Genomic DNA, 15,199 nt, shown 5'->3' with positions numbered 1-15,199 from the left:
CCTATTCCTTACATTTGTATTTTACATTTACTGCTGTAGTGTGGGAATGCATTTAATGAAAAGGAATAAAAAGTAGGGTTGCCAAAAGAAAAATGCCTGCCGTGTTTTGTTTAACGAGCCTATAAAGATCTCCTCCTGATACTAAATGGACTTATAAATAAAAAATTATGTATGCATTTGTTATGTGACTTTTCTGTCTTTGTTCTCTTTAATTATCAGTATCATTGAGGCAGCCCTAGAACACAATTAAAAGTACTTTCTATTTATATTTGCTGTTCGAAGTACGCACAGATAAGTGCTGAAAATACAGCTTTAGGTGACTGCTTATTTTTGCACCGACTGGGCCATCAAAATAATCTGCTGGCAACCCTAACCATAGGACTGTAAGTTTGTTGCAGGATCAGCACATTATTTATTTCCTTCACCCTCGATCCCCGATTAATGCCGCAATAGTTTAACTTAGATCTTAAACTCTTTGCCACCGTCAATAACATGCTGAGTTTTTTCATGGGTCTGGGAATGCACCCTGCATTCAGACAACTCATTCCTCATTCTCGCCCTTCACTTTCACGCTCACCCTGCACTCACAGCGATCACAATGCACTCACACTGATCACCATGTACTCACACCATTCACCCGCTCACCCTGCACTCACAGTGATCACTCTGTACTCACAATGCACTTGCACTGTTCACCCTATACCTCACCCTGCAGTCACACGAGTACACTAGTTATCCTGCACTCATGTGACACTTCACTCACCTGTCCCCCTCACTGCTCAAAATGCAACTCACTCAAACAAGCCCATCAGTAATCATACATTCATTCATCCCAATCTGAACTTGCATCCGCACGTAAATTCATACGCCACCTCACTCACCCGGCAGTCACTCCTCTTGCCCTACTCTCACACTGTTGCATCGCTCACCGTGCACTCACATGGGCACTCTTGACACCCGCAGAGGGTTAATGTGCCTGCTACAAAGAATATGTACCATGCAGATCACAGAAAAGAGTGTGAGTAAACTATGAGTAGCGCTATAAAAAAATGAAATGTTTGCCAGAAAGGGGCTATAGAGAGATGAGGTGCATTGTTGGTGAGTGGCAGTGAAGGAATTCATGGAGAAGGAGGAAACGGGGGTGGGGCATCAAAAAAGACTTGCGCCGGGTGCGACTAGTGTAAGGACCAGCCCTGGGTGGGATTGTTAGCCCCCCCCCCTCCGAAGTACTGGTCTAGTGACCTCCTGCTTCTGCCTATTATTATTATTTACATTTGTAGTGCGCTACTGTTACCAAAAGATGTCCTAGGGCTAATAACCATCTGCTGCCTGAAGGCAAATGAGAAACACACAGAAGGGGGTAACCTACAGAGCATAGAGAAAGGTTTTTATATCGTCCTAAATGATAATAGATTCTTGTTGGAGCGAAGCAAAGGAGGGTGCACGTTCCATAACTGCGCGGCCTGCATCAAAACAAAGAGACAGACAACTCATGCCTTCTTGAATTAGGGAACAATAAACAGAGTGGCACATGTCGAGAGGAGCATACAGGTCTGACCCGTATGCTTGGTGAGGAGAGATGAGAGAGGACAGCAAGGGAGTGAGAGAATTAGATTGAAGAGGTCAGAGATGAGGAGTAATGTGAATTGCCCAAGAGAAGTGTGGACACGCAAGAAGTGAGTGTGAGCCAAAGGGGAGGGCTTCTGTTAGAACAAAGGGGAGATGTGAAAGATGAATGGGGGGACTGGAGATGTGTAAGATACAAATAGACAAACATTTGAATGGAGAGACGCGGTGAATGAGAAGTGCTGAAGGGCAAGGGAGGTGACAGGGCCAGAGAGGCCCTGAGATAAATGCGACAGACTGTTAGAGATGAGGGCAGTGAAAAGACAGAATGGCAAGAGGTGATTAAAGGTGAAGTGAGAGGTTGAATGGGGAGAGTTCAGAAGTTGAAAAAAGGGGTGAAAGAAAATGGCCTGCAAAGTGAGAGAGGGATCGGGGGTTAGGAGAGGAGAGAGGGATGGAAGGGAGGGGGTGAGAGGAAAGCTGCATGGGTAAACTGCTTAACTCTGCACAAAACCGCCAGGGTTTTAAGGGACCCCTGAGTCTCCCGGCCAGGGCCAGGTGAGCTTCTAATGTGGCAGCACGTATTCCTGCGTGAAAGGCCCTTCACAAAGGTTGACAAGAAATCTTTCTGATGATAATTGCTGTATTTTGGTTATAAACGGGTACTGATTGGGTGGAATCTTTCCTCCGTGTTACTGTGTGTAAAAAATTTCAAAATAATGAAGCAATGCTATCCCAAAATACGCGGCATCACATAACCTAATTTACATTTTCTTCCCACACAATTTAGTCAAGCCTGTTGCGTAATTTGGTCCTCAGCTGCCTCATAATTCGTAGCCCTGCCTACAGGTTTAGAAATTTTTGTCAGGAGGGGGTCCTTATGCCACAAAATGTTGACAGGGGGGTCTCGGCAGCCAAAAGTTTGAGGACCTCTGACGTAGAGTATCTCCTGCTGAAAAATATTCCCACCACATGGCCACAGGCTCCCAGCCCTGGCCTTGAAGCCAGCCATACAGCCCCGGGAGGCACTAGCTGCGCCCCAGAAGGCTGAGGGGACCCCTGGCTGCTCCTGAAGATTCCTGACACGGTGCAAGTGGGTGTGTGTGGCCGGTGGCCGCTCCTGCCTGCCTCTCCCTCTCTTTGGCTGCTATATTTATCATCCTCGCTGGCCATAAAAGGTCAGCGCTGGGGCTCTGACATTCCGCTCACTGCAGGCAGACAGGCATTATTTTTGCTCTTTACCCCGGCGCCCAGTGTGTAGCGCCGGCCCAAACCCTCTTTGCTGGATTCCACCATTGCTGGATTTGCCGCCCGTCCCTTGTTTTGCAGCCTCGCGCCAGGACTCGGTGTGGTTCCGCCCGGCCTTGGTGAGTATGCCATGCCATGCGCGTGCCTTTCTCCTGTCGAAACTGGGCACTCTCCCCGCTCTGCCCACTCCAGCCAGATACTTTGATCTTTTGAGCTCAGCAGTTCGAGGAGACTGTCTCAAGTGCGCTGAAATCGGAGCGCGAGGGAGCCAAAGAAAATAACTGTTTCTGTCTGGTAAACTAAGGGGTTCGGCTTAAGAGCAATTTTTGTCAGGCTTGACGCACATGCTAAACACTGCCACGTGTTTGGTCGCAGATGTCAGGAGTTTGGTCAAAGGCAACAACCGTTGTCACAGACCGAGATAATCGAAGGCCATTATATTTAAAGCATAATTAATTTAATATGAACACATTCTTTTGCTGTATGCATTCATTTTAAAATGATTAGAGGCCTTTATTACAACATATATACAAAATATAATAAGTGTTTCCAAATGTAAACTGTTTTTTACACAGCAAATAATAGCCTATCTTTTTTCATGTTGCTTAATTGTAAAACAGCGTATTAAGAATATGCTCATTAATTGGTTTGGTGTAATTTGCTCAAAGAGTACCTTTGAATTAAAGATTGTCATTGATTAATTTTTCATAAGGTCTCTGTAGTGTGGACTGACCCGGCCGGCCTCCACAGCTAGGGTTATTAAACTGAGAAGAGATGTGCAGTTTCTCTAAAAGGCGCTGAAAGTATTTGAGAGCTGATGTATAAAGGGATTGTGCTGATGCGAGGCATTGCACCGGCTAAATTAGGACACCCATGACTGTGGCAGGGGAGTGCGGTTCTATGACTTGCTTCTGAAGTACACCACCGTTTCCAGTGGGACAAGACACTCAAAGACTGCTGCGGGCACCGCCGCGGACAGCCACGCTGAGGGGTCCTGAATCTCCATGCGCGTGCAGCGTTTTCGGCGGAGCAGGCACATTCCGCCGCGTGATTTGAGTGACTGGGGTGCTAGAATGAGTCTGAGTATACACGCCATAAATGTAGGCTTTACCGGGTGCAAAGGAGCCCTTGTATGAATGAAAAACATGCGCCTGGTGTGACAGTTTTCAGTATGTGTCTTTTAATTCCACTGTGTGAACAGCAGACGCTTGGATACTGGGCACCTGCACTACAAAATATGCATTATGAGATGACAGATTAGCTTAATAGTCATGTGCAGTGACCACTGTACGGCATCCGAAGGGTTCGAAAAGGTACACTGTGGAGTGCAGTGGTATTCAGATGGGCGTCTTCTCACCCACCACCAACTAGTGGTTTCAGGTTTGGTGCCCAAAATATATTCTTCAAAATGTCTTGCATTACTCCCTTATGTTACGGCTATATGGTTGTCAAGCGTCTAATGCGGTTATTGGAATGGGTTCAGGAGCGACGTATCTCTGTTGGGAAACACGTGTTGACTGTGTTGCAGGGTGATGGCACGCCCGCCGATGAGAGCTTGTGTGGAAAGCTGTCCTAAGCTGAGGCTTCAGGGGAGGAGTGTTTGGGGTGTTACACCCCCTCAATAAATGTATTTTCTGGTAAATAGTTGGATAAGGTGCTTTCAGCCGGGTATGGAGAGGCGTCTGTTGGAATTCACCAGGAATTTTTACATACAAACAAAAACACATACGCACTCTCTCCTCTGTTTTGAAAGTCTTCAAATGTTGGTTATTTTAAAAATTATAGTGTTTTCTCTCACTTAGTACCCATACCAATCCGCATTTGTCTCCCTTTCTACTGACCCGTTAATCTCTCCCTTGTATCCTGCTTGTCGTATAATGTGTATTATATGCCAAAGTGATTGTTGGAAAACCTGAAGCTCACCCCCCCCAATCTTACTGACCAAGCTATGGCCCTGGTCCTAAGTCGTTATTGTCAGGCTGGACGTGGCACTGTTTAGTGTCCTTTGGTTGAAACACAGAACTCCTGCTTGTCTCCCTCCCACCCCTGTCAGGTAGTCTGGGTTAAGTTTCTATATAAGAGTGATGTGGTCTGGCTTTTGGCGGCCTGTTACAACATAAGGCAGCTTCCTTCTGAAGAGCCTGCAGTGTTCCCAGGTGCTCTGCTGGGAACCCCAGGGATGAACTATGGGTGTGGGAGGTGCGGCAGCACCCCCATAAAACTAGGATTAGTTTAAATGGAGAATGAACAATAAAGAGGTTCCTTCCATTGTTTTTCTTCTGGCAGCATTTGTTGTGTTTTCAAAAACAGTGTCACATATGCACTACCGTTAGTAGGGTGATGTTATTGGCCAACACCCGCACTATAAAACAAATGTTCCAGCACTACTTAGAGAGGACATTTTTGTAATGCAATATGGACAGTCAATGAGGAACAATTTTCATAGTATCAAAACTGAGTTATTGGTGGATCATTGGGTGGTTGTTTATCAGCAGAATCCAGGTCAGAGGGGCACATTGAAATGTGACAGTGGCTTTTTCTTGGTGATGTCAGAACTCTTGCCTATCAGTGGCCTATGCCCAGATCTCAATCATGCAAATGGTACACAATAAATGTTATCAAGACTGATGCCTTTTAACAAAACTCGACATCTACATATATTGTGCGCCATAGTAGAAGTAAATTGACACCCCAGGGCCTCCTTGTAAGGAAATTTCATACACTGTTGACAGCCAGCCAATATCTTTACTTGTGGCACCACAGAGATGTGTGCTGGTCTCAATAAAGGAAACACAAAAGTGATGCAAGGAATGCTTAAATTATTCTCAGTTACTGGTAATTATTTGGAACTCAACTCCAGTCCATTATGTTTTTGCCCACCATGTCACCTAGGACAGTAAGCAGCCAAATTCAGTTCAGCTTTGGTCCTGCGCCAAAAGGAAAGGGTATCCCTGGCTCCCTTGCTCACTGTTCTACAGGACTCAGTCTAAACCAAAATGCCAAAACGGGTCTGGGGATTGTTGCCTTCCTGTCCGGATGTGACCTTGCCAGGCAGGGCAGGCTGGACTGATTTGCATATGGCTGGTCTCTGGAGTTGTATTGTGGGTGAACGAAGAAGGTCTGGAATGCAGCCAGACACATCACAAGAGGCTTAAATCTAAGCACTTCCTCCTATGACTGTCTTTGTTTTTGGGGAAATCTGAATGCACACACACAGCAATAAGATACACTAGCGATTCCGTGATCTGATGAGCAGAATTCACTGGTGCTTGGCACCAGGATGCAGGCATGTGATTAGTCACCTGGCCTCAGTACAAACATGGCCGGTACTCACATGATTAATTTGTTTTAAAAAATAGTTTTGGAATTTAAGAAGCACACACGTCACAGCCCAAAGCAGCGGGCAATAACTGGATAGTTTCCACGCCTTTACTACTGATGATTTTGGGAATGCACGAGGTACAAAGCTTCAGCCATCCTCTCCAGATCCGTCTTCCTCCAGTGGCCATTGGTTTTACCCCTCGTTGATGGATCTCCTCGCTCTCCTCATGTGATGTCACCTTTGAGCAGGTACTGTGGCCAGTAAGGATCACATCTGCCAACCTCTTTAATCTTGCCGGAGGAACCCTAAATAAAGTAATTAGGAGTTGTTCTCTAGACAAACTGAAATCGTTCCCTACAGCATATTACACATTTAGTCTCTACTTACCACATCAAAACCTCCCTACTTTAGGTTGAGCCCGTCGTGACAGAGGTTGTATCAGGATGAGGTAAGACCCTATGATGAAGCAGGCCAAATGTTGGTCTCTACTTATATCGAGGCCTCGCTGCTATAGATTGAACCCATCATGACAAAGGCTGTATCAGGATGAGGTAAGACCCTATGATGAAGCAGGTCACATGTTGGTCTCTACTTATATCGAGGCCTCGCTGCTATAGATTGAGACCATCATGACAAAGGCTGTTTCAGGATGAGGTAAGACCCTATGATGAAGCAGGCCACATGTTGTTAGGGAGAGACCTTTTATCTATCATATGGCATCAATTCTCATGTACACAAGATCAGAAATATTGTTCCCTGTATATTTCGCTATACCTGTTGTGTTCTAGTGTCAATGAGGAAAGGTCTCATCCCTTTCCCTTCTTGTGAGTTAGTATAGTATCTTTGTAACACCACTGTCCTTTTGGGCTTTGACTGATTTTATTTTTTATTCCTAGAATTGCTAACTCAAATTTTGGAGATTAGCTAGTCACTGACCCTCAAGTATGCATATTTCTCTCTGTGGCCCTACACATTAAATTGTTTCTGAAAACTAGAAACTTAGTATTAAATGCTTTAAATACTTAGTGCACGTCCCATAACCATCTGGATTTTAACTTATTATTCCGTTCGTAACACATGTGCATAAAAATAATACTTTCTTGTTCCAACCCACTGACTCAATATTTTGTCATCATTTATTGCGTTTAATTATCATTTAAATAACATTATTTGCTGATATATTTGGCAAATGGGGGTTACTCTTAGCATCAAACCTATATTTCATTTTATTGTCTGAATTCTTATTGAAAATTGCACAAGATTAGGGGAAGTCATTTCTAGCAGTGGACAGAAATGTACGAGGAAGAACACATGCTAGTCTAACAAAGGCCCCAACTAAAAGTCACGTGTCCACACTTGTCAGTCAGTGTTGAAGACAAGTGTCATGTCTTATCGTCATACCATCACACAGTGTGTGCATTGCATTTTCCTTCATTAGAAACCAGGGCAGTATGTATGTAGTGTCAGGGATGTGACGCTTGACTCAGCACTGAGATTGGACCTACAACGAGTTCGCTTTGTGGTTTAACAAATATTGCCACCCTGTATGGAATGCTGAGACTGGCTCAACCAATCAGAATGCTTATGATGCCGGCATTAGTTACTGTTGTTTGCTGCATTCGATGCTCATTGTCTGAGTGAAACAGGGATTTAAAGTATGTAGGTCCAGATAGGCTTTTTAGTATGCCTCTATTGTTGGAGATTTGGAGCATGTGAACTAATAGTCTTATTGCCCATATCACATTGAGCATCAACAGCTGTTAATTGACCTCCCGCATAGTGTGCTCTTGACTTGCCCACGATTGCTGAAGTGTGCAGTTAACGGTGGTTAACACCCTGAGATCAGTGCAATAATGCTTAACTATTTTAATTTCTAATCAGGAACACCGCTCCATTCCAAGGTCTGTAAAACGGGCAAAGGGTTCCTTTGAGGACAACTGGAATGATTTAGCATCATATTCAATTTAAATTAAGACTCCTTAACATCTGACCTTGTCCTCAAGATGACCCGCTTGACGGGCACTTGCTTCAATAGGTGATCCGTAGCAGTTCTGAGCTTAGCTTACTGTGATGTGCTACCAAACTCTGCAGGGTTATGAACCTTTCGCACCACAAACCTTGTGGCTGGTCCCATGGTCAGCAGACGGCTACCCCGGCAGACCTTGCTTGATAGAGTTGAGAGCAACCTAACTCTGTGGAGATGGACTTTCTGAACGAGTTAGTCAGAATCCAGAACTCTGCAACACTCTGGCTTAAGTCTGCACAGAATGCTCAGCAGCTCCCAGACATGCAGAAATCCTTTGTGCTTTTTCGCTCACTTTTCTCTTTATTATCAACAGCAATGTTGATTGGAAATTGCAATTTTTCATACATTTTACTTTCTATAAACGGAGGAGGCAGTTTGAAACTATACAACACATGATAGTTAAGATTCAACTTCAGGGCACTTGATCTGAATGTTAGGGAGGGCAGTGAATACCACAAGGCTGTTGGGCGACTGGGTAATATCTTGAGGAAAGAATGGGCTTCCAGCAGGAAACTTTTTGTGGTTTGATTGGTGTCGTTTACTTCCCACTATAGGGTAATTTATGTGTCATAATATTTAAACCTGATGCATGACATTATCACGCTAAAGTAACGTTTATGAGATGTTGACGTTGTCACAAAGTGGCACAGAATGTGCCTGAAATTAAACAGTTTATTATTCTGTGGTTAAAACATATTGAATGTATTTTCCTTTTAGGAAGAATCTACAAAGTTATTATTGCACGATAAAGTGTTACAGTTTGAGAAGTGACTGGAGTTGGTTGTGTAATAAAGAGGCTGTTAAGATCCAAAATCAACAATGGGTCCAAACAAATTAAACAGTCATCAACCGCCAAGTGCTTTTTCCTGGCCTGCTGCAGAGGTGTATCAGGATACGTTTCTCTATTAAGGTTTACACTGACTTCCTAGCCCTCACCGGGGCAATCAAACTTGCTAACTCTGTAGCAGTTGGCGTGGCAATATATTATGCGGTACTTAACTGTACGTGTCTTCGCCACATGATTTATTGCTGAAAAAAAGACAAAACAATCGGACGTTGGATAATAGATACATTTAGTAGGTTACATTTTGGCAGCGCAATCAGATACATTTTTGGGGTTTAAAACTGCTGCAGCCATTAGCTATGGGTAAAACAATGGCCCGTTTGAAAACATAAAAGAAACCTTGGTTCATTTAAGAAACCTTAGTTCTTTAGCCAAATGAAACATGTAGTGTCCTGACCTGATGAGGAAGCAGGAACCACCAAATTATAGGGGAGGAAAAGTGCTGAGCGGTTCCTACAGTGTAAACAAGAATTACGCCTGCTAATAAAGGCTAGTCGCGTGATGTCGCGTGATGTCACAGTAGGCCATTGAAGCTGGCTGGGGCTGGTTTCTCTGAGGAAAGAGAGAGGCTCAGTGGGAGAGAGGGTGAGCTTGGGAGAGATCCCAGAAGGCGACAGAAGAAGAAACATCTGTGAGTACATTCCATCAGGATAGCTCTAGTCTCAAAGTACTACCAGAAAACAATCTTTTGATAAGTCTCGTTGAGGCCTGAAGTGCTAGACACACTAGCCTGGAATATTGAATTGCTGTTGTTGATAGTTGAATATTAGATTTTCTAGATGATTTTCCAGCATCCTAAGCAGTGCAAAAGTCTTGAGGAGCACGGTTGCTGATTGGTGACTGGCAGCAGGTGGGGGAGGGAGTGGTTGAGTGAATGAACGAAGGCTGAGTGCATCCTTTTAGGAATAAGAACGTCGTGCGTCCACTGTTTAAGAGCTCCGTTGAAAATGGAATAGTGTAGACTTTAAAAAAGGCATGGGCCTTTTCTATCACTGACCCCTACAAATTTAAAATGTTGGTGAGGAATGCCGCTGCCCAGTCCTACCTGTGACAATTAAGCAGAGTGCAGGCACCAATAGATACGAACTGTACTGGCATGTTACAGTGGGTTAGCAGGTTGATTCAAGCAAGCAAAAGGTACATAGACACAAATGGTGATCCTTTGATTACTCAAGAACTGCCATCTGCATAGTTACAAAAAATAAAACTCAGGCCGCTGATCTTCACATTGGTGAGAAAGTAAGATTCTGCGTCCTGTTTACTATAAATGTGTCAGAAAATATGCCTACCAAATAGATGGAGAGTACTGGGATAACCCCAAACCTGCAAAGCCAGGTTACACTGGATCTATTGCACTATTAATTGAAGATCACTTTAATTAATTAAATGAAAAGATACAACTTGGAAGATACTTGGACAGATTTAAATACAGAATAAAGAACATTTGAATAAATCGTCCCGGAGACGGTGTCTGTCTGTCTGTCTGTCTGTCTGTCTGTCTGTCTGTCTTTCTATCTATCTATCTATCTATCTATCTATCTATCTATCTATCTATCTATCTATCTATCTATCTATCTATCTATCTATCTATCTATCTATCTATCTGTCTGTCTGTCTGTCTGTCTGTCTGTCTGTCTGTCTGTCTGTCTGTCTGTCTGTCTGTCTGTCTGTCTGTCTGTCTGTCTGTCTGTCTGTCTGTCTGTCTGTCTGTCTGTCTGTCTGTCTGTCTGTCTGTCTGTCTGTCTGTCTGTCTGTCTGTCTGTCTGTCTGTCTGTCTGTCTGTCTGTCTGTCTGTCTGTCTGTCTGTCTGTCTGTCTGTCTGTCTGTCTGTCTGTCTGTCTGTCTGTCTGTCTGTCTGTCTGTCTGTCTGTCTGTCTGTCTGTCTGTCTGTCTGTCTGTCTGTCTGTCTGTCTGTCTGTCTGTCTGTCTGTCTGTCTGTCTGTCTGTCTGTCTGTCTGTCTGTCTGTCTGTCTGTCTGTCTGTCTGTCTGTCATGGCTTTTGGTGCAAGGTCTTTTATCTGGAGTTTCTCGGGTTGAAAAACTAAACAGTATGGAAGCGTGTAGCATGATTTACTGGGAGGATAGGAAGTTATGTGAAAAGCAAATATGGTATTTCCTTACCGTGGTTTAGCGGCATATTTTAGGTCATAGGAGAGGACCTTCCTTCCTTATAGTGCTGTCTGGATGGAGACACCATCAGGAGGCCAACTTGGGCTGGATAAAGAGCTCCAATGGGAAGATAAGGGGTATGTGTATCATGAAGAAAATAAGGGAAAACACTGAAAAGGAGTGATAGTGATAAGCTGGATAGAGGGTAATGGGACTCGGTGCAGTAACCTGAGTACTGGATTCAACTGGAGCGATCTACGTTTGCCATATCTGCAGCCAACCATTCACAATAGTAATATGTTGGTTAGCAGTCAACCTATGGAAAGGGGAATGGGATAATAAAGAGAAACAGTGACATTGGATATTGTCTGTCTGACTGGTCACCCTGCTAGACACTGATATCCAGGGCCACTGGAATTCTGCAATTTTTGCAGCCGCAGCGTTTTCTGCTTAATTATGGATTTTACTAATTTGCCACATAACCCACCATCTGCTGCATAATCTGTAGACTTAAAAAAAAAATGGTTACTAGCTCAAACGGATCAACATTTATTAAAATCTCCCTAACACGTGTTGCCATGCTGTGAAAGGTCCTTTGCAAAAGTTGACTGGTCTCCTTTCTGTTCCTTATTGTGTGTTTGGCTGTTAACCCCTTCAGTGCCCATGACGAGATGGTCTCGTCATGGGCCGCGGTTGCGCTGTGCCCATGACGAGACCATCTCGTCATGAACTCCGCCCGCTAATAGAAAGCCCGGCACAGGGCGGGGAAAGGGCGTGGCACACAAGGGGTTAAACTGGTAATAATGAGGAGAAACCTTTGCCCAGACAGTATTAACCTGTCTAAAAATGTCAAAATAAGGAACTAATACTATCACAAAAGGTGGCCTAATACAATACATAATTTACCTTTTCTTGCCACATAATTTAGTCAGCCCTGGTACATAATTTGTTCCTCCCCTGCGGCATGATTTCCGTGGCCATGCTGATAGCCACTCTCTGGGCACTGACATGTGCTGGTTCACAGTGTATATCTTAAGATTGATACTGATAGAGATATCTCTAAAGAGAATTATCTACACTCGCTGTAGTAAATGATATTCCTCCAAAATATCTCTACACCTCAGACTCTCTGGTTACTGAAGGAACTCTGTTGTCCCTGGAATTGATAACCACATAGAATATTAGAAAATAACAAACTTAAGTTCAGTAATAATAGCAGTCCCTTTCATGGTAAGGTAATAACCTTATGTGAGACCACAAGGCCTGATTCACAAAGGGCCTCCGCACACGTGGAGGAGGCACCGCAATCCTTTTTGTTTTTTAAACATAATTTAACATTTTTCCATCATCTACAGTTTACCACAATGCGGATAGTGACTCCGTTGCCATCGGACAATTAACAAAACATTTTTCCAATAGGACATACAGCAGGAGAGGATACATTATAAATCAATACCAAATTACAAATCAGATGGGATACAAATATAGCGGCTGTAAACCAGTAGCTGCTCCTGGAGGGAGTGCTGCGGGCGATGGGGCGGGGCGGGTGAGGAGCAGGGTGGGAGGGGAGTAAACTCCGGAATAAGGCCGAAAAGAGTTGAGTAACTAAATAAATAAATAAAACGAATTTCATTGCAAGCGCTGCAACGCCAAACCGGTGATGCAGCGCACAATGTAATTGTTTTATTTATTTATTTAGTTACTCAACTCCGTTCGGCCTTATTCTGGTGTTTACTACCCCCCACCCTGGCCCTCCCCCGCCCCATAGCACTCCCTCCAGGAGCCGCTACTGCTGTAAACCAATATTCTAGGAGCTATCTGACTGCCGGGCGGAACATCAATGATCACCCATGTTATAAGACTGCATAGGGGGACAGTATCAACCCACCCCAGTCGGGACAACTCCTGGAGGAGGCTATGATGATACAGTGGACCCTAGTTCCTGTAGATAATACTTTGAGGGGTTCTAGATGTCTCTGGGCCGTGACGTTGTAGGAAGAGTAGATGCAAACAATTCCCCATTGGTATTGCAGTAGACGAGACTGTGCAGCCATGCCTGAGGCACCGCAATCATGGGAGAGTCTCAGCACTCGAGTGGGAATCTCCACATTGAGAATTCTCATTGTGAAGATTCCGCCCCAGTGTGAAGGCTCCCCCACGACTCAGGAGACTCCCCCACGACTGAGGGGCCTCTGCCACGAGTACGGAGTCTCTTTGTGAATCAGGCCCACGGTGTCTGGTTCAAATATACTCAAAGATCTTCATTAAACTGCAATTTATATAAGCATTTATCAATTTCAATTGTATGACAACTGGATTAACTATAAACAATTCAAAATGAATCAATAAATCGTCTTTCCATAAATATATGAACCTACCTTAAATGAAACATGAATATGTCAACAGCCTTTTGAGGTGATAAGGATCCTTCTCTATCCTCACGAAGCTTAATATTCAAAGTGCAGCATAATATATAGTTCTTCTTCTTCAAAGGTTATCTTTTAAATAGTATTTTACTTATTCAAGATACAATTAGATTCTTCAGAATACTTCTGTTTATTCTGTTTATCAAACTTCAAAACATGTTTCTAAAAGAAAATAATCAGTGTTCGAGCTTTCACAAGGTCTGGCAACAAGGCCTGCTGTGACACGAATGCTTAGCAAGACTACTGTGAACCAGGAGGAAACATATACTCATTAACAACTTTAAACTCAAGACTGCCATTTCCAAACATGGTGACGATTCAGTTGACTCAGGTGAAATGTAGTTTGTCTTTGAGCTCAAGAAGATGAGCCTAGGCCGCAGATCATGACATTGCCTTCCTCCAGAGATTGCTGACTCAGCATTTGGACACCTGGTTTACCTGACCGCGTTTATTCAGCAGCGTCAGATGTTAAGGGTGGTCAACAGAAATACATCTGCATGCATGGGGCGCATAGCAGATCTTTGCCTTAATAAGCACAAAGCGTAGTATATGCATAGCACTGCCGTTGAGACGAATTACACAGCATTAAGAAGTAGAACAAAGCTTCACAGTAACCATGTAAACGTTTTTCTGATAGCTTTTTGTGGAATTGACAACTTCTTTTGTATACAATTTTGGCATTCTGATTATAATTTTAGTGTAATTCCCTTTCACATTTTTTGCAGTAGTGTTATTGTACCAGTGTGCGGAAGGGGTAGGGAGTGTTGCTCATTTGGTCTGGAAAGGTACTTTCCAGTTCAGTGCTGTTTATATCAAGGGACTGAAATTGTCTGAATTCTTAAATATGCCTCCACAAAAAAAGAGTTATTAAGGGCCAGTAAGAGTTTGCTGACCTGGATTTTAGACCAAGACTTAATCAGTTTGGGCTAAGAAGGCCTGGAGAGGATATTCTGTCCAAGATCAACTTGGGAGGAAATTGAAGTTTGATGCGACCAAATGATTGGGAAGGCTTGTTTAAACGAAATGTGGGTGTTTGGAAAAAATTAGATCAACTGGGTGTCCTACTACATGTGTGGATTATGCTACTATCTGGTTACATTTGAGTGATTTCATTGTTTCAGCGAATGCTGCATCTGTAGGGCACTCATTGTGGCGATTAAGGTCTCCCATGACTGTAAATTTAGCATATTTGAGAATGTGTGGTGCTGGTTTGGTTCAATTTTAGTGTAAAAATGTTACTGATTCAGCTTTTGATCTTCAACCAATCTTTTTTAGCTTTCAGCTTTTGATATATTTACATCACTTATTACTGCTCAGTTATAGTTTGAGCGATAAAGTATGAGGGTCCCCGCTGCTTGCAGTGGGATCTAGTTACTTGATGGAGTTTCCCGCTGGATGGTGGTTCCAATCCCAGGTGAGGATGACTCTGTGAGCTAAGTTTCAGTTAAGGAAGCTGCATCTGGTTTAATCAATTTATAACATCTGCTATGTCTAAGCATTGTTTCGGGAGGGAGCTAACATTAATTAGGTAGCAAGAGAGGGCAGGCTTTAAGGTTGATACCATGATTGGTGGAGTTGGTTTGAAGCTATGTTTATAGCTCTGACAAGAAGCAGGTCCTTCTAAAAGAATTGATGGGTTAATGATTCCACACCTACCA

General features: G+C 43.6%; 1 protein-coding gene across 4 annotated transcripts in view; it reads left to right on the top strand.

The window, feature by feature from the left end:
* Positions 1–2,753: 2,753 nt before the first annotated feature.
* MYOM1 (myomesin 1) overlaps positions 2,754–15,199 on the top strand; it is a 709,264-nt gene continuing 696,818 nt past the window's right edge. For 2 of the 4 annotated variants that reach the window (XM_085605831.1, XM_085605829.1), the window contains exon 1: positions 2,768–2,933. The gene's annotated coding sequence lies outside the window, so the exon portion shown is untranslated. Of the gene's footprint in view, positions 2,934–15,199 lie in introns of all 4 variants that reach the window. The other 2 variants (XM_085605828.1, XM_085605830.1) reach the window with 2 other exon arrangements.

This window comes from Triturus cristatus, chromosome 5_1, assembly GCF_964204655.1.
Source record: "Triturus cristatus chromosome 5_1, aTriCri1.1, whole genome shotgun sequence".
Classification (NCBI taxonomy): domain Eukaryota; kingdom Metazoa; phylum Chordata; class Amphibia; order Caudata; family Salamandridae; genus Triturus; species Triturus cristatus.
Note: the sequence above shows the minus strand (reverse complement) of the source record. Positions and strands in the feature narration are given on the sequence as shown.